Source organism: Phacochoerus africanus, chromosome 11 (genome assembly GCF_016906955.1).
Source record: "Phacochoerus africanus isolate WHEZ1 chromosome 11, ROS_Pafr_v1, whole genome shotgun sequence".
NCBI lineage: Eukaryota > Metazoa > Chordata > Mammalia > Artiodactyla > Suidae > Phacochoerus > Phacochoerus africanus.
This window is the reverse complement of record NC_062554.1, coordinates 125,023,102-125,046,651: the sequence shown is the minus strand read 5'-3', so window position 1 is coordinate 125,046,651 and position 23,550 is coordinate 125,023,102. Positions and strand designations below refer to the sequence as shown.

General features: G+C 44.6%; 1 protein-coding gene across 3 annotated transcripts in view; it reads right to left on the bottom strand.

Annotated features, from left to right (window-relative positions):
* C11H1orf21 (chromosome 11 C1orf21 homolog) overlaps nucleotides 1-23,550 on the bottom strand; it is a 232,500-nt gene that overhangs the window by 110,176 nt on the left and 98,774 nt on the right. The window lies entirely within an intron of this gene.

Sequence of the window (23,550 nt, the reverse complement as noted above, 5' to 3'; positions counted from 1 at the left end):
CATAATTCGTTAGATAGAGCTTTTCCCCTGCAACCTTTACATGGGGTTCATTTGGAACAATCTGGAAGGAGCTTAACCAGCCTCTTTTCATGAGGCGCTCTCCTCTGTCCACCGAGGAAAGCTCAGCACCACAAAGGCAGCTAATGAAAGTGGCACTGCTGGTCCTTTCACAGACAGAGGAGGGTGGTGGCAGAAACAGATCATCTTACCTCTGAAGACTTTCAGGAAAAGCCACAGCGAAGTGTGTGTAAGGGGTCAGTGGTCATGCTGGCCACTCACCTTACCTGTCCTGAAACACGAACCAAGAAGTCTAACACATGGAAGAAGAAAAAAAGACTCTTTGGAATCTACGCATAGTAGAGCATATCCTATAATGGTCTCAAGAGATTTCTCTCCATGAGAATATTCAAAATGCCTGTGGCAGCAATGTCACGTGGTATATTCACACCTGAATCTCTCTCTTTTGGAAAAACAAAAGTACTGCTTAAGACTAAAGAGCTTAACTAATCAGCACATAGATATAATTAGAAACTGAAATATTCCTTTTGGTGATCCCCATACTAAATGTGGGACAGAATGCAATGATTTCATATGACACATACAGACTTGATTTTAACCTCTCTGGAAAGTCATGTGCAAGAAGAGCAATGATATCTCATGGATCTAATTGGTAGGTGTTTCACTCAAGGCTGGCGATGGGACCAGGACTTGAGCCATGGACGGGACCGGGACCTTGCAACATCCAGAGAGTACAACAAATTCCAATATCAAAATACATCACAGGACAAACTCGGGAAGACTTGCAATGCAAGTTCTTCCCCAGGGCAGAGGTTTGATGATGACGATGATGATGTTTTCACCAGATTCCTGTCAACAGGAAATGACTTGGGCACATTACGGTCAAAAACAGGTGTGACTTTGAGTCTTTGGTCCAGTGTGCAGGGAAAAAAATCACAGACGTCACAGAATTAGAAAATTTCTTCAACCAACAAACTGATGATTGCCTAGCATGTAACATGGAATGATGTGTATAACAGGCTACCTCATAGACATCTATCACTAAGGAGTTACAATGTATTTCCTTACTGTCTGGGGTTAATTTGGTACATTGACTATATTCTTATATAATTTTTTTTGCCTTATTATTTATAATACCATTTCCTATATATTTTTAGGCTTCCTCATACTATCCCTTAACACATGTTTTTTACATGTAATACTTCTCCAAGTAATTATGCTGTTCCGAAGTTTCCCAAATTATCATCCTCATGAAAGTAGTACATTAGCCTACATCTGAATAAAGACTCCCAAGTTTATAGCTAAGCCGATTGTTTTTTCCACCTAACAATTCAAGGTGGTTATTGATTCTGCTTCTTTCTAAAGAAATTAGAAAGACTGGTATGAGCTTACAGTAATGAGTCTTTTAGGAATACCACGTCCTAAAGGTATTAACAAGTTAATCAATGGGTTCTGATCCACAATTACAACACAAGAATTTCACATTCCAATTTGGTATTCAGAAGAGAAAAACAAAACAAAACAAAAAACCTGAAAGTAAATTAATAAAATTTGCATATTTAATTAGGGATTTTTTTCTTCAGAAGTTGGAAAAGCCCTTGTTAATTGGGGAAAAAAGACACTGACTAATTATGCTGCCAATACAATTATACAGAGATAAAAAATAAAGGAAAATAATAATAATTAAAGACAGGACTCTCTCACTTCAGTTTGGAACATTAATATTTATAAATGATGGTTCACTGGGATAATTATTAACATTTAACTGAGCTAAACTGTGATCTTAATTACTTACAGCGAGTCTCTAATTATTTAAATATAAATTACACACATACCTACTTTTTTTAAGCACATTTCCAGTTGACTCTATGATTTTGTCTATAGGACACAAACCCTCACGTGTCATGTAAGATGGGGAAACACAACATTTTAGAACCTAACTTAAGCAGAGGCTTCTGATAGAGGCTTCTGAGAGATGGCCCCTGGCCTGTGACACAACGAAAGGTCGCTTCTAGAAAGGACGCACCTTTGCCTTGCCCACGGTCCTCTCCCACCCACCAGGCCACAGCTCACTGCAGACACTCTCTATGCAGCTGACTGATATTCAATCTTCTTTCTCTTTATGTCCCTCCAGGAAATGCAGGTGAACTGAGAGTAGCAGACAAACTATTAATATTTTTCTGATATTTTCTTCAATGAAATGGAAAAGCTGCTGGCTACAGGACTTTCAAAGCAGCATTATCCCACATACAGACTTTTTATAACATCACCAATTTAGAAAGAGGAGCGGTTTTAACGTGTCATTAACAAACACGGCTGGCTAGCCAACACAGTCTTCGTGGAACACACCACGATTGGATGAAAAGCAAAGAAAAAACAAACAGCCACGCCTGCAAAGCCAGACCTATCATTATTACTTACACAACACACTGCACAAAATCCATTGTGGTGTGCAACAAAAAAGCCAGCAAGACCCTTAGATAAACCACAATTTGTACAAAGTAAATACTGAAAAACAGTCTCTGTCAAATTTCTCAAAGGCTGGTGCTGGGGAAGAAGATGCCCATCTGGAAACAGACAAGCTGTCAACCAACATGTCACACATTTCCATGGTGATGCAGCCGTCAAGGGCAGCCCTGGCCAACCGGCCTCCGTGCTGACAAACGGAGTGTTTCAGGTTACGACAGTGACACAACCACTATAGAAATCTATTTTTCCTTTTGTTCAGGGCACAGGGGAGTCAGCGTGGGGCTTCAGGCCCCCTTCATCAGATCCCACATTGGGGGCAATTAGCAGAGCCACTGTTACCAGCCAGAGTATCCTGGCAGCAGAACAATGTGCCAACTTGATTAAGAGGAGGGAGAAGCAGACTGTCTTCCTCCAGCTCCCGTACACCTGTTCACAATTTTTTCTTTTCTTCCTGTTGATCGTGTCAGGTGGCTTATTAAAATGCACGTCAGGAACAGCAGGCTAACACCCCATTTCGAACCTGCTCCCCCTTCTCTCTATGTAAACAGTTGCAGGCTGTGCTAGTCAAAATAGGTCTAGGGTAAAAGCACTGTTGTGGTGATATTTTTTGCATTCTATTCCTCAGATTACATCAGAGAGAGGCTACATTGTTTCTGTGGCTGCTCTGTCACGCTACAGTTTCCCACCAAATCTCTGTACCTCACTTTTGATGTAAAGTGCATTATATATATGTATATAAAATTAAAGTTTTTAGAGATAGAAGGGGACCAATTGGTTGGATGTGCTTTAGATAGTATGGAATCACCCCCAGTTTCTGGATCCTGCCAATTCCTTCACAGTCAACAACTCCCAGGCCCCTATCCCCTTCTCCCAAGCTTTACAGATAGAAGATGTGCTACAAGTGTACATTTATAATCAATGGAACTGACTTTAAAATGAGTAAAAATTAGAGATAAGTGCCAGAGTGAGTTTAAAATGCCAGAATTATTAAAAAGTTAATAATTCTTATTAAAGTACCTGTTAGATGGGAAGAGGGAAGAAAGGCCAGAGTTCTAGAAATGCTACTATTTGAGGTAAGAAGGGATTTTACAGTTGTTTCCTGGAAAGGTGAACTTCATATCAACTTCCACTTCTCCCCACCCAATCTTCTTCCGATGACATATATATGACAACACATCCCATCTTTTCCAAGACTGTTTCAATTTCAAAAAGTGGTATCAAAACAATCCAACATCTGGGCATCTTTACCGAACACCCTGGATGGCTTCTTCACTCAGAATTTGCATGAAGAGTCTCTGGTGGACTAATTATTATCACATGCTCAAGAAAATATGAGGACTGGGGACAGGAGGTATAAGAAGTATTTACAAAAATAAACAAGCCAATTAAAAGACTAAACTCTTCTGCCTTAGAGTATCAACTCACTCCCTTTCAGTTTCTCCCACTGAACAGGTTATTTCCCAAGCTAACTAAATTCGAGTCCCCAAATCCTGGTACATTTTAAACCCTTGCCTAGGATCTTTCTTTCTTGGAGAGATTCTTCCGAGAGATGAGCAGTCCCAGTGGTCAAGAGCTTAGCCTCAGAGCTGGAATGCCTAGCCGTAAGGCCTTGGGCAAGTTACTCATCCTTTCTTGGTCTTGGTTTCTTCATTTGTAAAATGGGAATATTTATACCACCTAATCGCACACATACAGTCGCATAATTTAATGCACGAAAACACCTGAATGGTGCCTAGCCCATAATAAATGCTCAATAAATGTTGGCTACTGCTTTAGAAAAACTCTGTTGGTTCTTCAGGGAACACTATTTCTAATGCACACAATCCATCAAGGCATAAAAACAAAAAGCATAATGTAAGACATCAATAATTAACTGAAAACTGTGACTTAACTATATTAACAAATAAGAAGAGAAGAAGTGAGAACAGGGTATTGTCCATGATAAGCCTTTAGTATTTTTTAACTAGGTGCATACATTAATTAAAATATAAACTAATTTTAAAAAGAATAATAAATAACTTTTATCCTGAGGAAAAGTGAGCATTATCTGAAGGAAGCCAAGGTGACCACAAAATAAAGCTCCTCTATCTTCCTTTACATCCTCACTCAACTGTTGCCATTGGCACAGCTCCCGGGCTCAGCCTTCCTTGAGGGTGCAAGAGTGAATGGGTGAGGTTCCAATTTAAAACAGGTAGAATGATTGTTTTAGAGCAAGAAGGGTAGAGGCAGGTCTAAAAAAAAAAAAAGCCGCTTTGGAAGGAAAACCCTTTTCTGGAAGGAAGGACAAGGAGGCAGGACTCTATGGGACTATAAACCAAAGATGGAGAGCTGCGTCAGCTGCGTTGGGATAAGCGGCCTCTTACCTTGGAGTTTTCCCCTGAATTAGCTGTGCAGCCTCCATTCACTCATTAATTCAAAAAACAGTCATTCAGTGTCTGGTGTGTCTAAGCCCTGATCTTTCTCAGGCTCATCAGATGCTATCTGGGTGGACTGGGTGCCTGGTTTTTAGTTAAAGTGTCTGGGACATTGCAGGTGTTTAATAAAAACATTTTTTTTAGTGAGAAAAATACCCAGAGAACTGGGCTTAATTCACACATGAATAAATATTTTCTCAAATCAGTGCTGCCGTTTTGTTTGTCTGATGTACCCATTTTTTTTTTTTTTTTCCCTTGCTGGATTCTCCAACCAAGAAAAAAAAAAAAAAAGATTTCTAAAACAAACAAACAAAAAACACAAATCCCAATATCATTCTTTGCATTTTTACATACAAGTGCAATGGCTATGAAACTGCTTTTGCAAGCGGATCTTTTGACTGTGATGTCCTCGGTGTGGAATTCTTGGCTGACATATATTCCAGCTTTTGAGCTAAAACTGATATTATTCCCCTATCTGGAATTTCTTCCTCAGTCTCTCAGTTGGTTTACAGACTACTGGAGCCCGTCTTACTATCTTTATGAAATCTTTTTTAATCTCTTTGAGTTACAAGTATCTCTTCTGCCTCCAAATTTCTAAAGTTCTCTCTTTTCACTTTTAAAACTTGCCAAAAACTCCCTTAGCATTATTTCCTTCACATGTGAGGTGATTTAGACTAACCGTAAACCTGTCAAAGCTTCAGATGGAACTGCACTTAAATTTTTAGACTCTGATATGGAACACTGTTGGGCTGTCTTTGAGTTCACACAAGACTGAACTATAGAAGGTAGTTAGCTGAAGACTTGGATTAAATGGCATTTCCAAATGTTTATAACTAGTTAGAGTTCCTTTAACTACATGGACTGGTCTCTGCTTTATTCTAGTGCATGTTCTATAAACTACAAGTTCTTCAGTAAATGTAAAACTAATTATATAGTATTTCTATGACTGCAAATACCACAGATAATACATAACACAAATATAAAATAATATCTATAGCTTGGTTCAAAATTTAGCTCAGCCCAGTTGTTCTGTCCCTTCAAGACCATCTTCAACACCTGCAGCCGAAAAGGTACAATCGGTGTGAGGTCTATTCATTCTACAGCTCCCCACCTCAATTCGCTGTTTCTTGCTCTCTGCCAACCCTCCGTGCCTACGGATTCAGGAGCCTTCGCTGATAAGAAATGCTGGAACTGCAGAGGGCCACTCCTTTCACGTCTCAGTGATGACACAAACACTTGCAACTGGGAATCTGGAGAAGCCAAAGATGTGCTTGGGAATTAAGCCACTAGTGTTTTCTAATAATGAGCGCACTTGAAAGTAAGACCAAAACAACGCAAACCCAAGAAACCCCAATATTTCAAAGGGTTGCATTTGTTTGAAAGGCATTTCTGTGGAGAAACTACTTGAGAAGAGTTGATTGCACTTCCAGGTTACTCCATGGAAGGTCCAATTAACTGAATGTAGCTGAACCATTCATCAGGAGCACCAAGCAACCTCGGTACTAGGTCTCGGGAGGTGGCCATGTGATCCAAGGAAGCAGAGAAGGGGAACACTTCTTTCTTTTATCCTTGATGTACAGCTGGACCTGGGCCAATACTTTAAACAGGTAGTTTGTCTCGGATGCCCAAGAACCTCCTCTTCTGAACCCATCTTACATCTCCATGTAAACCCCTTCCCAAGCCTCCCATGCAGCTTTCCTAGCCTGACTGCCCCACCTCTACTGTAGCATTCCACTAAGACAAGTATCAAAGCCCACTTCACAAACTTACATCTTTTCAGCACCCCATTCTGGTGCCCAATCAAAAGATGATTCCTGTTAAATTAGAAATCATTAATCAATGCACTTCCAAGGAATGCAGCATAAGGGAACAAATGTTTGAGGCTGGATGTGTGCTATGGCTGGGAGTGGAACCAGGGGGCCATATTTTCTTTATAGGGCAGGAAAGCCACCACTGGCCAGCCAGGCTCATCCACCCTTTATCTTATTTGGAGCTGCTGAGCTTCTGAATCTGTGGGCTGCTGCTGCTGATCAAATCTGGAAACTTTTCAGCTAACAGTTGTCCATCCCTCCCTTCCTTCCTTTACCCAGCTTGCGACTGGGGAGCTGACTTCAGAGCCCACACTGTTCACTATATCTTTGAACTATGCCTCTGAACTTGTCTCACCTCTCCCATCAGCCTCATTTCCAAAGTAGAGTTTTGTGGTTCTTATTTTCAGAGCAATAGGTCAGTGCCTAATATCTGACATGGACTGAACAGAATTTTGTTGCAGAGGCATTAAAGAGCATTAAAGTAAAGGTTTTGGTGACTAGAGCATAGCTAACCCTGGTTCACTTTTTTTTTTTTTTTTTTGCCTTTAAGGACCACACCTGTGGCATATGAAAGTTCCCAGGCTAGGGGTCAAATCAGAGGTGTAGCCTCTGGCCTACGCCACAGCCATAGCCATGGCCACAGCAATGCAGGATCCAGGCCATGTCTGCGACCTTCACCACAGCTCATGGCAATACTGGCTCCCTGACCCACTGAACAAGGCCAGGGATTGAACTCAAATCCTCACGGATACGGGTCGGGTTCGTTTCCACTGCGCCACAAAGGGAATTCCCCCTGGTTCACTTCTATACCCTCCTCAGCTGGAAAGCATTTCTTCAGGGCAGTCTGAGAACTCACTGTGAGCTGGGCTCTGTGATGTGCAATCCCAGGGGCGTGGAGGGGAGGGATGGAGGAGGCCGGGAAACAGAGCCCAAGGAAACCCACTGGCTCGCTGGGAGGGCTTTGCTCTGAGAACCGCTCTGCTACCTGGAGATGTTCCTCGGTGCCACTAGGCTGACCCCGTTCCACTGGGCCCCAGTTCACCAGGACGGACTAAACCTGGAAAGCATCATGCACAAAGCAGACGCTCAGCTGAAGGAACTCACAGGCCACTCTCTGAGTCAGGCGGTCCCTTCAAGATAATTACTACATCCTCACTTGAAAAAAGTGACTTTGCCCTTTCCAATGTAATTAATAGTTATTATTAAGCAATTTCTAGAGTAATTATGAATTGCCCGTTCTAAATGTCTTGAACATATCTCAAATAAGGCTTTGGTGCATTTAATAAAAAAGCTCTCAGTTCTTTTCAAAGCGCATCTCAAATCAACCTAATAAAGGAAAACTAATTTCGAAATAAGATTTTTTTGGGGGCGGGGGGGGCGCACCCACGGCATATGGAAGTTCCCAGGCTAGCTGCAGCTGCGGACCTATGCCACAGCCACAGTAACGCAGGATCTGAGCTGCGTGACCTACACCACAGCTCACGGCGACACCAGAACCTTAACCCACTGAGCAAGGCCAGGGATCAAACCTGCGTCCTCATGGATCCTAGTCAGGTTCGTTTCTGCTGTGCCACAACAGGAACTCCAAAAATAAGATTGTTTGATATACTTAAGTTCTCACGGTCCAAAAATATAAGCTGCTAAAAAATAACAAGCAGGGGAGTTTCTGTTGTGGTTCGGAAGTAACCAATCCAACTAGTATCCATGATGATGCGGGTTCTATCCCTAGACCTGCTCAGTGCATTAAGGATCTGGCATTGCCATGGGCTGTGGTTTAGGTCATAGATGCAACATGGATTCGGTGTTGCTATGGCTGTGGTATAGGCCAGCGGCTGTAGCTCTAATTTGACCCCTAGCCTGGGAACTTCCATTTGCCAAAGGTATGGCCCTAACAAGCAAACAAAGGCACTTTTCAAATGCCTATAGTATCCTTATTCAGTGAAACCCAATACTTGGATATATTTTAAAACCAGAGATAAAAGATTTAATCTTGCTGCAGTCCTGTACAACTCATCTCAACACACCCTCACTAACAAAGGGTATCATCCTCTTTAACATATGCAATGACATCATACATCGCTTACATGGAGAATTTTTTAAACTGTTACCAACGAACTTATTAGCAAAATAGAGAAAGACTAACAGACATGGGGGGAGGGATAAATTAGGACTCTGGGATTAAAAGATAACATACTGCTGGAGTTCCCGTAGTGGTGCAGTGGTTAACGAATCCGACTAGGAACCATGAGGTTGCAGGTTCGGTCCCTGCCCTTGCTCAGTGGGTTAACGATCTGGCGTTGCCGTGAGCTGTGATGTAGGTAGCAGACGTGGCTCGGATCCGGCATTGCTGTGGCTCTGGCGTAGGCCGGTGTCTACAGCTCCGATTCGACCCCTAGCCTGGGAACCTCCACATGCCGAGGGTTCGGCCCTAAAAAAAAAAAAAGAGCAAAAAACGAAACAAAACGAAGCAGACTAAGCGTCTGTCCTCTGGACCGTCATCGATCCTCTCCTCTGGAGAGACCTCCACCGTCTGAATCCCAGGCTTTCCGCCTGGCTCTCAGAGAGGGCGCGGCAAAGGTGGAACTTGCTCGGAGCAGCAGAGGCGGAGGAAGAACAACACGAGGCGAAGACCAGCCACGAGCCAGAGAGAGAGAGGCCAGTATCGCACGAGGGTGAGGGGAGCCACAAGGAGTCTCACGGGGGCAGGTGGAATCTTGGTCTGCAGTCAGGTGCGGGGGCACGCGTGGGGCTGGAGCCTGAGACACGGCGCCTGCCAGAACCTGTTTCTTGCCTCCCCTGACAGGTACGCCCTCCACTGGGGACCTGGGGACGGGAAGGTACTGGAGCACGCGGACCAGGGAGGGCTTGCGATGGATCCTGGGAGCAGAGGGAATGCCGCCCAACCTGACCCCAGCTCCTTCCTCTCTGGCGGGACAGCGGTGAATCACAAGACAGAGCCCCAGGCTCAAAGGGCCGTTCTCCTCCGGACCTGGCTTGGCGCCGTGGCGGCTGTGTGCTGTGGAGGCAGAGGACTGACCTCTCTGAGGGAAGTGAGTGCGCTGCGATGCATGTGCACGGGTGCTATGGCCTCTTAGCGTTCTTAGGGTCATGTCCTCCTCTTCGAAGAGGACCAGGGAAGAAGCAGCCACACGGCAAGGATGAGAGGGTGGGAAAGCTGCCCTCTCCACAGCACCTTTAATAATTAAGACTAGACCTGCAGGCCCCATTCCCGAATCACTCAATCATTTCAGAGGCTGGACAGCACATCTCCTTCATCCATTTGAGGCTCATCATTCAGTGACCAGGGAACTATTAGCCAGTCATGAAGGGCCCCCGGAACATTCATCTCTGACAAGCTCCGACACAAGATATATAACCAGGTCCAAATACAGCCCAGATTCCTTTAGGAATGCATATGCAAACTAAGGCTTTCCTCTGGAGAGAGGGTTTAATTGTTTTTTTTTTTTTTTGGCTATGCTCACAGCAGGCAGAAGTTCTTAGGCCATGAATAGCACCTGGCCCCACTGCAGTGACCTGAGCCACAGCAGTGACAACTCTGGATCCTTAACCTGCTGGGCCACCAGGGAAGTCCCTTAATTGTTATATCATACAGATATAATTCCTAAACAAGAAAGAGAATGCATGGCAAGCCGCTCCCAGGGCGGGTGGGCGGGCAGGCGGGCACGCATGGAGGTACTGACAGCAATTTATCCAGTTTCTCAAGAGCCTGCTCTGACTCTTGCAGTTCTGGTTCTGCACTAACCACAGAAAGGCTGGAGGCCAGCTAAGGCCTCTCTGCTATTTTTGCTGGGGCTCCTGTTATCCTTGATAACCCTTCCAGAGAAAAGCCTGCCCAGTCACCTGTCCTCTCCCCTGCCTGGATTTAATCCTCAGGTCAGTCGTGCGAGGCTGGTATTATAACGCCCTTTCTACAGTTGCAGAGATTAGTCCTTGATTGGCTGGTCAAGTGGCAGTGCTGGTTCTAACCCAGATTGGTCTAAATCCAGGGCCAGGCTCCTAACCACTAAACCGCAGAGCACAGGAAATAATTACTTTGGGAAATGATACAGGCATAAAGTACGAATGGATTCAGAAAGGATCTGGACACATTTGCAAATCACAGTGACAGAAACAGAAGTTAGAAGGACATTTCACATTCACAGGCACCATCAGGGAAACTGACAGACCCTCCCTTGGCAGGTGTCTGGGGTCTCTGTCAATGGAAGATCTTCTCCTTGTGCTCCTTCAATTAGGAATTAATATACCAGCCAGAGCAGGGGTTGTGAAGCTTTTCATTACAATGGCAGTTTCACTGTAATGTAACTTTTCATTACAACTACATCTAGTGAAAGAAAACTGAAGTTCTTCTGCAATGCAAATACTGCAATGTCTTTACAAAAACTTGTTATTTTGAAAGATAACTACATTTTAAGGCATCAGTTGTACACTACAACTCTGATCTATGATCTTAGTAACATTAAGACAAGCAATACATCAAGGATCTCTTCCTTCGCTTGAGTAAGGAGGAGAAGGAGGAAGCGCTATTGTTTACAGAGCCCTTTAAAAGTTCCAGATCTAGTTTGGAAAAGTGGTTAACCCATTTCATACTCACAGTGTCTCTATGAAAGGGAACTATCAATGTCTCTATCATAAGGAAACACTGACTCACCTAGCTGTACCATCTGGCCGGGCCAGGCCTTGAACCCAGGCAGTCTGGCTCAGACCACAGGCTTTTAATCGACTTTCCCCAAACCGTATAGTCAAATGAATTTCTAATAAAAACGAAGATTTTTCTTCCATTACAGAACTATTACAACATGTTATCACAATACGTATCCTCTCTCTGAATGGAAGTCACCTTGAGAGAAACCTCTTCAGGTCATGCATTAAAAAATGCATTATGATAAAATAAGATCTAGAATAAATGCAAACAGTAATTTCCTTTTTAGGGTAAACCCTATGGCAATGACAGCAACTACAAACAGATACTAACAGAGTGGCTTACATGCCTGCCATTGTACACAAAGTTGATAAAATTGCACTGTCATTAAGAGGGCTTGAAATGAGAGTTGCTTTTCTAGGATAGACGATAAATTCCTGCTGATTCATTTAGAGTCAGTCCTTCACTACCGTCCAAGATTAATGGTCATGAATTTGCAAGGTGGCTGGTCAGGATTTGGAAATTCTATGACCGTTCCAGAAACCCTTCCCCATTTAGTATGGCTGCTCCAGATATTGAATAATTGGCCAATGGCGCACGCGCACGCGTGTGCGGGGGGGTGTGTGTGTGTGTGTCTGTGTCTGTGTCTGTGTGTGTGTTAAGGAAGAAGTACATCTTATTATCCATCTGATTTAATTCCTTAAACTGGGTACTGACTTAAGTGGGTTTCTGTTAAGGAAAAGATTCTCAGATAGCAGGACAGAGTCAAGTATTAGCACTCAAGCAGCTCAGTCTCCCTACCCCCCCTCAAGGCACCTCTCCGGCTGGCCAGAGGCTGGGGTTCTTTTGTGATGCAGCCTGGTGATGGAGTGAGGAGGTTAGCGGGAAGCGGCAGCAGTCTGGATTTACACGGGAAAGAGGAGAACTAATGAGAACTGGGCTAGAGGGGAAGGTTTTGCAGAAAATTAGAGAGAGAGGAGATTTATGAGATCGTCTACAGAAAAGCAGACAAAAAGTCACCAGAGTGGCAGAGAGCTAGAAATTCGTGGGGGTAGAACCATGATGCTGGTTCATGAGATGCCTCCTTGGGATTCTTTGTGGTTATTCAGTTAAAGTTGAAACTGCTTTTCTGTGATCTTTGGTGATTCTTTTAAGGTGCCTCTGGACTGAAGCTGGCTACTGGTTCTACGACCATCAGAAATAATGCAGCCGCAGCTACATCATTAGCAAGAATAGAAGACACTGGATAGTCGTTTTCAGTTGATGCGATTCTAAAGGCGATACGCACTGCCCCTGAGCATTTAAAACGGAAAAACACAGTGCAAGCACAATTGGTGCTGAAGAAGAGTACGGCCTCCCTCCTCATGAAGCGCGTCCGCAGCTTGGCCGGCAGCGCAGCTCTCCTGCAGGAAGGTCCCAGGAGGCCGAGAGCCAGCGGCTTCCTGCGCGAGGGCAGCGCGGGCCCGCTGGCTCCTCTTAACAAGGCTGGGCCTCTGCTCACAAGCGCCTCCTTCACAGCAAACAAAAGCTCGTTTCCAGTTGTCAGGAATCACCAAGGTATCTTCCCGCCAGAGACCCAAGTGCGTTCCTCCAGCGCGGAGGCGGAGGCGGAGACCAGCTCTGGAGGAATCCCGGGTCGGGTGTGGGGGGTGTGGGGAGGGGGGGGAGTCGGGGGAGGGGGGGTGGGGGAAGGGCGCCGGGCTGGGAGCTGAACAGCCCGTAAACCACACGCCATCCTCCACGACCTGGGCTCCTGAATGAGCCTATGTCCCCAACACATGCTGCTCAATGTGTCTGTGTTTCTGATTTCTCTTTGGGAGGAGAGGGGGTGAAGCCTCATTCGTACGAGCGTCAGAGGGGTTCCATTAAATTCAAACCCACTAAACTGTGGGGTCCAGCAACGGTGATAGGGGCTGCGCAGGAGAGTCTGAAGACACAGAGCTGAGGGGAAGAGGGTCCCCATGGATGCCCCCCACCCCACCACAGGTGAGCTATTTAAATGTGGATTAGGAGAGCCCAAGTTCTCCAGGGCCCATCTGGCTTCCTCAAGAGGAAGGTAGAGAAGCAAAAAGGAAGGAACTGCCACAGCGCCTCACACCTGTGAGAATGGCTATCGTCAAAAAGACAACGGATACGAGATGTTGGCGAGGAGGTGGAGAAAAGGGAGCCCTCCTGCATTGTTGGTGGGATTGTACATGGATACAGTCACTGAGGAAAACAGCATGGGGGCTCCTCAAAAAATTAAAAATAGAACTGCTGTAAGATCCAGCCATTACACTTCTGGGGATCTCGCTAAAAAAGATAATACCAGCATCTCAAAGAGCCATCTGCCCTCCCATGTTCACTGACGCACTAGTCACAAGAGCCAAGGTATGAAAACAACCTAAACGTCCATTGATGGAGTAATGGATAAAGAAAATGTGGTATATATATCCAATAAAATAGTATGCAGCCACGAGGAAGAAGGAAATCCTGCTATTTGTGACAACATGGATGGATCTTGAGGGCATTCTGCTAAGTGAACTATGTCAAAGAAAGACAAATACCGCATATCACTTATATATGGAATCTAAAAAAAGTTGAACTCAGAGAAACAGAGAGTAGAATGGTGGTGGCCAGCAGCTGGAGGGCGGGAGAGTATGGAGAGAGGCTGGTCAAAGAGTACAAACCTCCAGTTATGAGATGAATACGTCCCAGGATAGAATGTACAGCATGGTGACGACAATTAACAAGTCTCTTTTATACACTTGAAAGCTGCTAACAGGGTAAATCTGAAACGTTCTCAACACACACATACAGTAATTATGTGAGATGAAGGAAGTATTAACTGACTTTATTGTGATAATCATTTTGCAATGTACAGACACATCAAAGCATCTCATTGCACTGTATACTCGAAATTTATATCTTACATGTCCATTAGATATAAATAAAACTGGGAATAGGTAAAAAGGGAACTGCCGTAATTTCTAAGACTTTGAATGATTTAAATCAGACATTTTCAACACACAGGAAAGTATGAGGGGCCCACATAATCCTACACCAACTGGCCAAAGGAGAACGTGGGAGGCAGCTCAAAGAGACACAGAACAGCCACAGTTCCTTTGCACGTCTTCTGCCTGCTCTCTTTCAGCTGCCTTCCTGAGATGCTGCTTTTGCACCCGAAGGCCTGAGTTAGGTAACATCTCAAGAGTTCAAAGATTTTCAAGCATCATGTATGACCTGGACGTGTTCCCAAGTTTCTTGTACATGGGGTAAAGAGGCTTTTCACCTGATCAAGGCCAGTGGGCGATACGGTTCCCTACTGCTCCTACGTGATGTGGCAGATGTACACCCAGAGCCAGACCAGAAAAGCAGGAATTGTAGGCTCACCCCTTTTCTACCCTCACCATGTCAGTTTCCAGAAGCAGCCAACATCACCACTTGAGGCAACTGCTGCCCAGGGAACAAGCCTTGTCACCCATCTAAGATGCGACTTGAAATTCTTAAAACTTCTCTGAACTGGGAGCACCTAGAGATGATTCATTTGTCTCCTGTGGGATGTTTTGTGGGTAGACCTGACCTTGGCTTACCACACCCCATTTTGCCCAGCCCTCCTGTTACCTGTTCCTTTTTCTACCCCTTCCAGTTGGCTGTTTGACTCTTTATATACAATTTCATCTTCCATTTCCTGTCAACTTCTCTTCTCCCCACAATCTAAGGAAGCACACCAACCCCCCCCCCCCGCCAAGCCCAACTTTCTGCAAATTGTGAGGGTATCTAACAAGAAGGTTACACATTTACCCTAACTTTTCATAGGCAATTGTCTTCTACTGTAAGAGTCTACTGAGCGCTCAAGAGCGTCTCTTGTGGACCAGCCTAAAGGATACTGATGCTGCTACCCAGGGGGTGGAGGGAGTGAGGAGAGAGCAGGAAGATGAGTAAGGGTGTGACATGATTTTTCCTCCGAGGTAACAATGCAAATCGGAAAAGTGATTCATAATGAGGAAGTCTCCGGGGGGCGTCATTTGCCCCTACAGAGACCTCTGTTTCGTGTGTGTATCCGTTGGTGCATCTCATAGGACATTGCTCCTATTCTGGGAACTTGTAAAAGGAAACAGAGGATGGATTTATCCAAATCGAAGGGAATAAAGCTCAGGGCAGGGCGGGGAAAGAAGAAACCAGAGCCCAGAGTCCCATGAGGAACAGAGTGTGGGACTCAGAAGAGAGAGTGCTGGGGTGAAGCGAGAGCCAGGGGACGGGAGGGGAGACCAGACTTCCAGGCACGCCTGGCCTCAAGCCACTCGCTAACAATGAAGAAACGAGTCCTGTCGGAAGATCCCTTCACACTCATGTTAAATAGTATCTGTCAGAGCAGATGAAATGCTGGACAGTCCCACGACACCCAGGAGGTTCTGAAGCCCTGAAGCAACTTGCTTCACAGGGGCAGTGCCCCTTGCTTAGGTACCCGCTAGCACTGCAAACTCAAGTGAGACCAGAACTACACTGCTCCCTGCGCCCCCACCAGCATCAAATGGATATGCCTCAAAAAGGTGAAAAAACGAAGCAAAAAACACAGATGCAGAATTTCAACCTTGTTCACCCTTATAGCCCCACCCGGGAAAAGTCTTTACTTTCACAATACTGGCTTCCTTCTCCGCCCCGTGGTGCTAAGCCTCAGGACACGGTCTTGCTTCAGAACTTGAAGACCACTGGAGAGGAGGAGCACCTGTTTGTGAAAAACTCCACCTACGCTCCAGCCCTGCACTAAGAAGCCTGAGGATAAGAGGTGCTGTAATGATGCTCTCTTTGACCACACCTCACTGGCTCCAGCAGTGCCTCCCTAGACCAGACCAGCAGCAGCTCTTGCCTCAACCAGCTTCTAAATGGTCACCTGCTCCCACTCTTGTGCATTCGAGTCTATTCCCTCCAGAACAGCCAGAGTACGCCTTTAAAGGAAAAGCCAAAGTCAGACTCCGGCACCACCCACCCCCAATCCCCAAACCTTCTCCTGGCTTCTATTAGGTTTAGAATAGAATCCAGACTCCACCCCTGAGCTACAGGGCAATGTGCGGTCTCACCCGAGGTGCCCTCTCTGAGTGCATCACCCTCCCCTCTGGCGACCTGAGGGCATCGGGCTTTCTCCTGGAGCCACCAGCTGGCCCCTCTCAGGAATCTGGCCCTGATGTTCCTCTGCCTGAAACACTGTGCTCTTGGGTGTTCTCACGGCCTGCTCCCTGCCTTCAGGTCTCTGCTCACAAAGGTCAAGTGCTCAGGCAGACCGCCTCTGACCTCTGAACCTAAAATAGCCACCCCGTCCCTCTCGTGTGTGTTCTGTGTTCTTCTCTCTGTGCTCGTCCCCACCTGACGGTGTGGCCGTGGGTCTGTTTCCTGCCCGGGCCACTCCCTAGGATGTGAGCAAAATGAGGGTGGTCAGTCTTGTTCATGCTACATCCCCTCGTGAAAGTCAGTCAGTTTCTGGCAACTGCTCCATAAATATTTCTTAAATAAATAATTCTGACTGTCAGAGTTCTATCCGAGCTGAAAGCGTATTGCTTTTCCTTTGAACACTTGGCAATGGAACAGCTGCATTAGGGGAAACCACTGTGTTCTCTAAGAGAAGTCACTCCAGCAAAGAATTAGTTATAGTAGAAAAGCTGCGGAGTGAGAGACGAGACTCAATTCACAAAGGATGAAGATGGCTCAAGTTCGAATTAGGAATCTGTCGTCGCCCACATGATTCCTTCTCTGTATGCTTTGAAATGAACAGCAAGACAAGGCCCATTAGCTAAAAATAAACGTACAAGCGAGATTTATATCAACGTTATTTCCTACCTTTCAATTTATTCTCAATGTTAAGCAACCTACTGGGTGTAGGGGACAGGCAGAATGACACCGAATCATTGAACTAGGGTCCCATGAGTCAGCAAAGTGAGGGCTCTGTTCAGAGCCCTGCCATTCAGTGTGATGATTCAAGAGAAGCTGGCACTGAGAAGTGGGGACAGCAGAACTTTGCCATCAGTAATGAGCCCTAATGAGGGTAAGTACTATGTGTGCCGACATTCCCAGTGGCGACAGGTGTATAAAAATACAGAACTTTCTCTCAGTAAGCCAGCATCCTGACCACATCGCTTTTCATATTTTAAAACCTATGCAGGTGGTAACTCTAAGTTAAAAAGGACGTGAAGATAACATAGCCTGGCACAGTGGTGAAACGTACAGATTTGGGGACCAAACTGACAGGTTCCTATTGGAACCTACCTCATAAGTATTATGATTAAGTGACTTAACAAATAACAAAATGTGGGAGTTCCCATCATGGCTCAGAGGAAACAAATCTGACTAGCATTCATGAGGACGCAAGTTTGATCCCTGGCCTCGCTCAGTGGGTTAAGGATCTGGCGTTGCTGTGAGCTGCGGTGTAGGTCAGAAACATGGCTCGGATCTGGTGTGGCTGTGGCTGTGGTGTAGGCTGGCAGCCACAGCTCCGATTCAATCCCTAGCCTGGGAACCTCCATGTGCCTTGGGTGCGGCTCTAAAAAAAAAAAGACAAAAAATAAAATAAAATAAAATATTAAAAAAAAAAAACCACACACACCAAAAGGCTCTTTTTTTGGTCAGGTCCACAGCATGCAAATGTTCCTGGGCCAGGAATTGAACTTGACTGAGCCACAGCAGTGACAACTCACAATCCTTAACCACCAGGCTACCAGGGAACTCCAAAATACTTCAAATAATGTCTGGCACATTAAAAACTACTACATAAACAAACTCCTTTTAGAAAGTTTTCTAGGGAGTTCCCGTCGTGGCGCAGTGGTTAACGAATCCGACTAGGAACCATGAGGTTGAGGGTTTGGTCCCTGCCCTTGCTCAGTGGGTTAACGATCCGGCGTTGCCGTGGGCTGTGGTGTAGGTTGCAGACACGGCTCGGATCCCGCGTTGCTGTGGCTCTGGCGTAGGCCGGTGGCTACAGCTCAGATTCAACCCCTAGCCTGGGAACCTCCATATGCCGTGGGAGCGGCCCAAGAAATAGCAACAACAACAACAACAACAAAAAAGACAAAAAAAAAAGAAAGTTTTCTAGGTTATTCTCCCTTTCACAAACTGCACATTCATCTTCTAAGAGTAATGTTCATCATAGTGTGTTTTGGGGGAAAACATTTAATTTTTTTAAAAAAACTTCCTTTAGAAAAAAGATGTAGTTATTTGCAACTGTCGGGAAGCACCAAGTATTGCCCAGAGATAGTCATTACTCACCTTTCCTGGTAAACACCTAGAGGCCTGTTTCAGTCCATGCACATATACACTAAATGTGTACAGTCATTTGATAAATGACATGCTATATATACGAGTTTCATGACCAGTTTTTTCCCATTTAACCATCTGAGCGTTTTAAAACAATGAAATGAACAAACAGAAATTCCCAAACAAGGAAATGAGGCATCAACTACGGTAACCTCTGTTGTCTTCCTATCCCCAAAGTCTAGAGAGGTTGAGATTATTTGATACGCTTAGGTTTTCATTTGGTCCAGGGCCTGCAAAGCCAGACAGAGCCGGACATGCAGGTGAGTTCCCAGTCCCTGAAAGAGGTGGCCTCGATCTTCCTTGGGCTCGACTCTAAGTTTCCCCGACCTAGTCAAGAGGAGCTGGCTCAGAGACAGAGTACAACAGGAGAGGGTGTTTTCCTATCAGGACGCAGTGAACTGGGGCCAAAAACAACCAAAAGAGACTCAGTGTAAAACACGGCCCATTACACCTGTGTATTCCTCCTTTGGAGCCCTCAAGTTCAGTTGTGAGATGATTTGTGGCAGTGAAGATGGCACAGAGAGATGGGCCAGAGGCACACCATCAGATGCTAGGGTGAAGACCAGAGCCAAAGGGCCTCATGTGTATCAGGGCTCAGTCAACAGTGCCTGATGAATGGACAGCCTGGCTGAAAAAGGAAGAGGGAGGTGATCCACGGCTTTATTCTTCCATTAGATTGAAAGTTCCTGGAAGAGAGAAACTGCACATTGTGGAGTTTCCTGGGTGGCAAGGTGGGTTAAGGATCTGGCATGGTCACTGGTTTGGTCAGCTCACGGTTGTGTTGCAAGTTCAAGCCCTGGCCCAGGAACTTCTGCATGCCGCAGGTGCAACCAAAAAATGAAAAACAACAACAAAAAATAAGCACACAATTGTTCACTTAACTTCTGAAACCAGACACAGCCGAGTTCCCTAAGTTAACATATTAACCTGTGTAAACTTAGAGAAGTTACTTCTCACAGTCTCACCCATAAGTGGGCATAACAGCCCCCAGTAAATAATAGCTATCATTAATACCAGTTCATTATTATTGAATAACTTACATGTTGGGCACTATGTTACATTAGGCAAGAGTGGTGTGTGATTAAATTTTAAGCATTACCTTCAAAGAACTCAGAGTCAACGACTGTAGAATAATAACGACTACCTGAAGACAGGCTACATTTTTCTCTAAGAAGGAAATGCTTTTCTTTCTCATGACATTTCACTCTTCTTTTTTTTTGGACTTTTTTGTCTTTTTTTGTCTTTTTAGGGCCGCACCTGCGGCACATGGAGGTTCCCAGGCTAGGAGTCTAATCAGAGCTACAGCTGCTGGCCTACACCAGAGCCACAGCAATGCCAGATCCAAGTCGCATCTGTGACGTACACCACAGCTCACAGCAACACTGGATCCTTAACCCACTGAGCAAGGCCAGGGATCGAACCTGCAACCTCATGGATCCTAGTTGGATTCGTTTCCACTGAGCCATGAACTCCTTCACTCTTCTCTCTATCCCTAGAGCAGGCCTACATTAATTTTTCCCATTACCCCTGGTACTCTAGGACTTTCTGTGCCCACAGACAGGCAATGTAGCACTAAGTTACATGTTTTCAAGTTTCTCTTTCTTGCTGAATATTTCCTATGCATCAATGGTGTCTCTTCTAAAATAAGGTAAACTCTTTTGCGAGCAGGTTACCTTGGTTTTGTTTCTTGTGTCTCCACCACCCAGGAGCACACAGGGCCTGTTTATAAACACTAATTCAACTGGAACCTTATAACTAACCTTATAACTGGCCAATCAACAACTACTGAATGAGGATTATTACCTTAGAGGCCTTAATTGGATGAGGCAATTTTCCTCACTGTTTGGAATGTGTTATCAGAAACACAATTAAACTGTGACACCAATTTATGATCTCGAGCTACTCAACTGGAAATATTTCACAGCTAAACGCTCAGGAAGGCCTGGTGGGTGAATGTACGGGGATGGACCAAGCCATTCATTGCTACCTCCCACTGTGCCCCAAATCTCCCCTCTAAGATCTGGGGCATAGACTCAGGGCTCCCCTGCCGCAACAACTTCCCACAGGCCTTTCAAGGCAGTAACTATTGCCCTGGTTTTGTACTGCTTACTTCAGCAGAGGTGAAGAATCTACATGTGACATACGATGCATACAGAGAGACACCACCAGTGTGCAAAAATAAATAACTGTCCTGTTCTGACTCCCACGTGGGACGAACATCACACCATCCTGCTCTGTCTTGGCTGGTTCCATGAGCTTCTATGATGATAGAGTCTCAATACATATGCAAGGCCAGGTACCGGCATTAGAATTCTAAGGTCTCTAATGATCTAACTTAAGGCGGGCTGACCATTTAAACACTTTAAGGAATGAGCGTCACATCTTTTGGACTCCTAATCCAGTGCTTTCTAAATGCTCAGCCGATTTCCAGGTAACAAGTATGTTTCCTACACCGTCTGCGTGGCCTTTTTGGTGTTCTGGGAAAAAAAAAATTACACTGTAGGATTTCCAAATATTTAAGATATTTGCCCCATCTGAGATTTTCTGAAGTTATTTCCCCGGTCTCCCTTTGACATACCTGATGCATAACGTACCTCTGAGCCTTTGTACTGTCTCTCAGCCTAAAGCTCCTGCCCCACCTCTGTACCTGTCCGTTTTTTCACCTTGTAAGACTCAGCTGATGCCTTAATCAACCTCTTTAAGAGCCTTCTCCTACTCCTAAGATAAGAGGCCCTTCTGCATCATCATCATTCAATACTGACTTTTGCTGTTGTTGTTGACATGCCCAGTATCAGGTGCACCATTATCAGTTCTGAAAGGCAGGGACCAGGTTTAATCCTTCCTCCTAGCATCAGGGGCCAGCACAACGCGCCTAAGCCGGTGAGAGAGGAAGTGCTTCATAGACTGCCTGAACTGCTAGGTTTTAAATGAAACCAACAGGCACCACTGATGAGACTCCATTTCTCCGCCTGGACAAACGAGCCTATCAGTAGAATCCCTGTTGCCTTGGGGCCACTCCCAGAGCTACCTTTCTCCTCTGGGATAGATTTCATATTACCCTAAAAGCACAAATGAAGGCTTTCAGAAAATGGAAACATGAAATTATATTTATCAAAATAAAGAGCTGTACTGAATGATAAACATAAATCATAAAAGATTTACATCATACAGAAAAGCACACAAAAAGAAATTAAGAATCACTTGAAACTCCACAACAGAGAGCTTGCCTTTGTCAATGTTTTGGTGAACAGCCTTCCAAGCATTTCTTTTATGTACCTGCACAAAATTTTATACTTCTTATTTTATTTTGCCTTTTTGTTTTTTAGGGCTGCACCCATGGCATATGGAGGTTCCCAGGCTAGGGGTCTAATCAGAGATATAGCCGCTGGCCTACACCACAGCCACAGCAACGTGGGATCCGAGCTGTGTCTGTGACCTACATCACAGCTCACGGCAACGCCGGATCCTTAACCCATTGAGCGAGGCCAGGGATCGAACCCGCAACCTCATGGTTCCTAGTCAGATTGGTTTCCACTGCACCATGATAGGAACTCCAAATTTTATACTTTTTAAACAAAGAAAATTTATAAATCAAATAATTGTGTAAAACCCTTTACCACATGCTGTAGATCTCTTTCCATCTCAATAGAGTACCTTAATCTTTAATGGCCATATCTGACATATGGCTCATCAATGAGAAACACCCCTGAGTATCCTGTTCGCATGCTTGTCCAGTCATCTTAGGATAAATTCCTAGAAGTGGGGCTGCTGGGGCAAAGGTCATGCCCACTTAAATTTTATGTAGTATATATTACCATTTGGTCCCCCCCAAAATCATCCTGGTTTGACATACCCAGTTACAGCATGAGATAGATGCCCGTTCCAGTCAACTTGAGTTGTGAAAAATATTTTGTTTGTTACTTGAGTGTGGTTTATTTCATTACTAAAAAGTTGAAAATCTTTCTGTATGTTTACTGGCCTTTTGTATTTTTTTTCTTTTCAGCTACCTGGTCACAAACGTCTCCATTTTTCAACTGCAGTGTTAGTCCTTTCTTTACAGACTTTAAGTCTTTTTATAGTAATTATTGTAACACTGTTTTTGTTGCAAATTTGTTCTCACTCACTTTGATATTTGGCATAGTTCATGGTGGTTTGTGTGTTGCCACGCAGATTTAAAATTTTTATGCAGTCAACTTTTTCTTTTACGGCTTTGGGTTTAGTGGCATTATGAAGAAGACATTTTGCAACCTATGATTATGAAACACTAACCCGTATTTTTTACAGTACTTTTCTGGTTCCGTATTTTCCAGTTCCATCTTCAGATTCATCTGACAAACTCTATTATGAAGTGATAAGCTGGGATATTCAATTTTTAATGTTATATTTATGAATATAAGAAGTTTATAAAGTTCCATAAAATGATTCATATTTAATTTCTTATTTTTTAATTTTTGTTTTTTAGGGCTGTATCTGCGGCATATGGAAGTTCCCAGCCTAGGGGTTCGGGCCTGCACCAGAGCCACAGGCATAACAGTGCCAGATCCTTAACGCACTGAGTGAGGCCAGGGATTGACCCTGCATTCTCATGGATACTAGTCACGTTCTTAACCTGCTGAGCCACAATGGGAGCTCCTAATTCATATTTTAAAGAAGAATATAGAATTGAATATAAATAAAGAAAAAAATCATGAATTGAACTAGTATCTCATGTGTGCATCTTTTTATTTCAGTTGTATTTATCCTATTTTGTATTTATTGTATTTACCCTATTATAATCTGTCTGTTGCCTGAGCTTCTCCTTAGTGCTTCACAAAGAAATGTCCTTCCTTCTATAAATATCCTCCCTGTACCAGAGAAACCCAAGAGGAGGAAAAGGCTGGACCACACCACACAC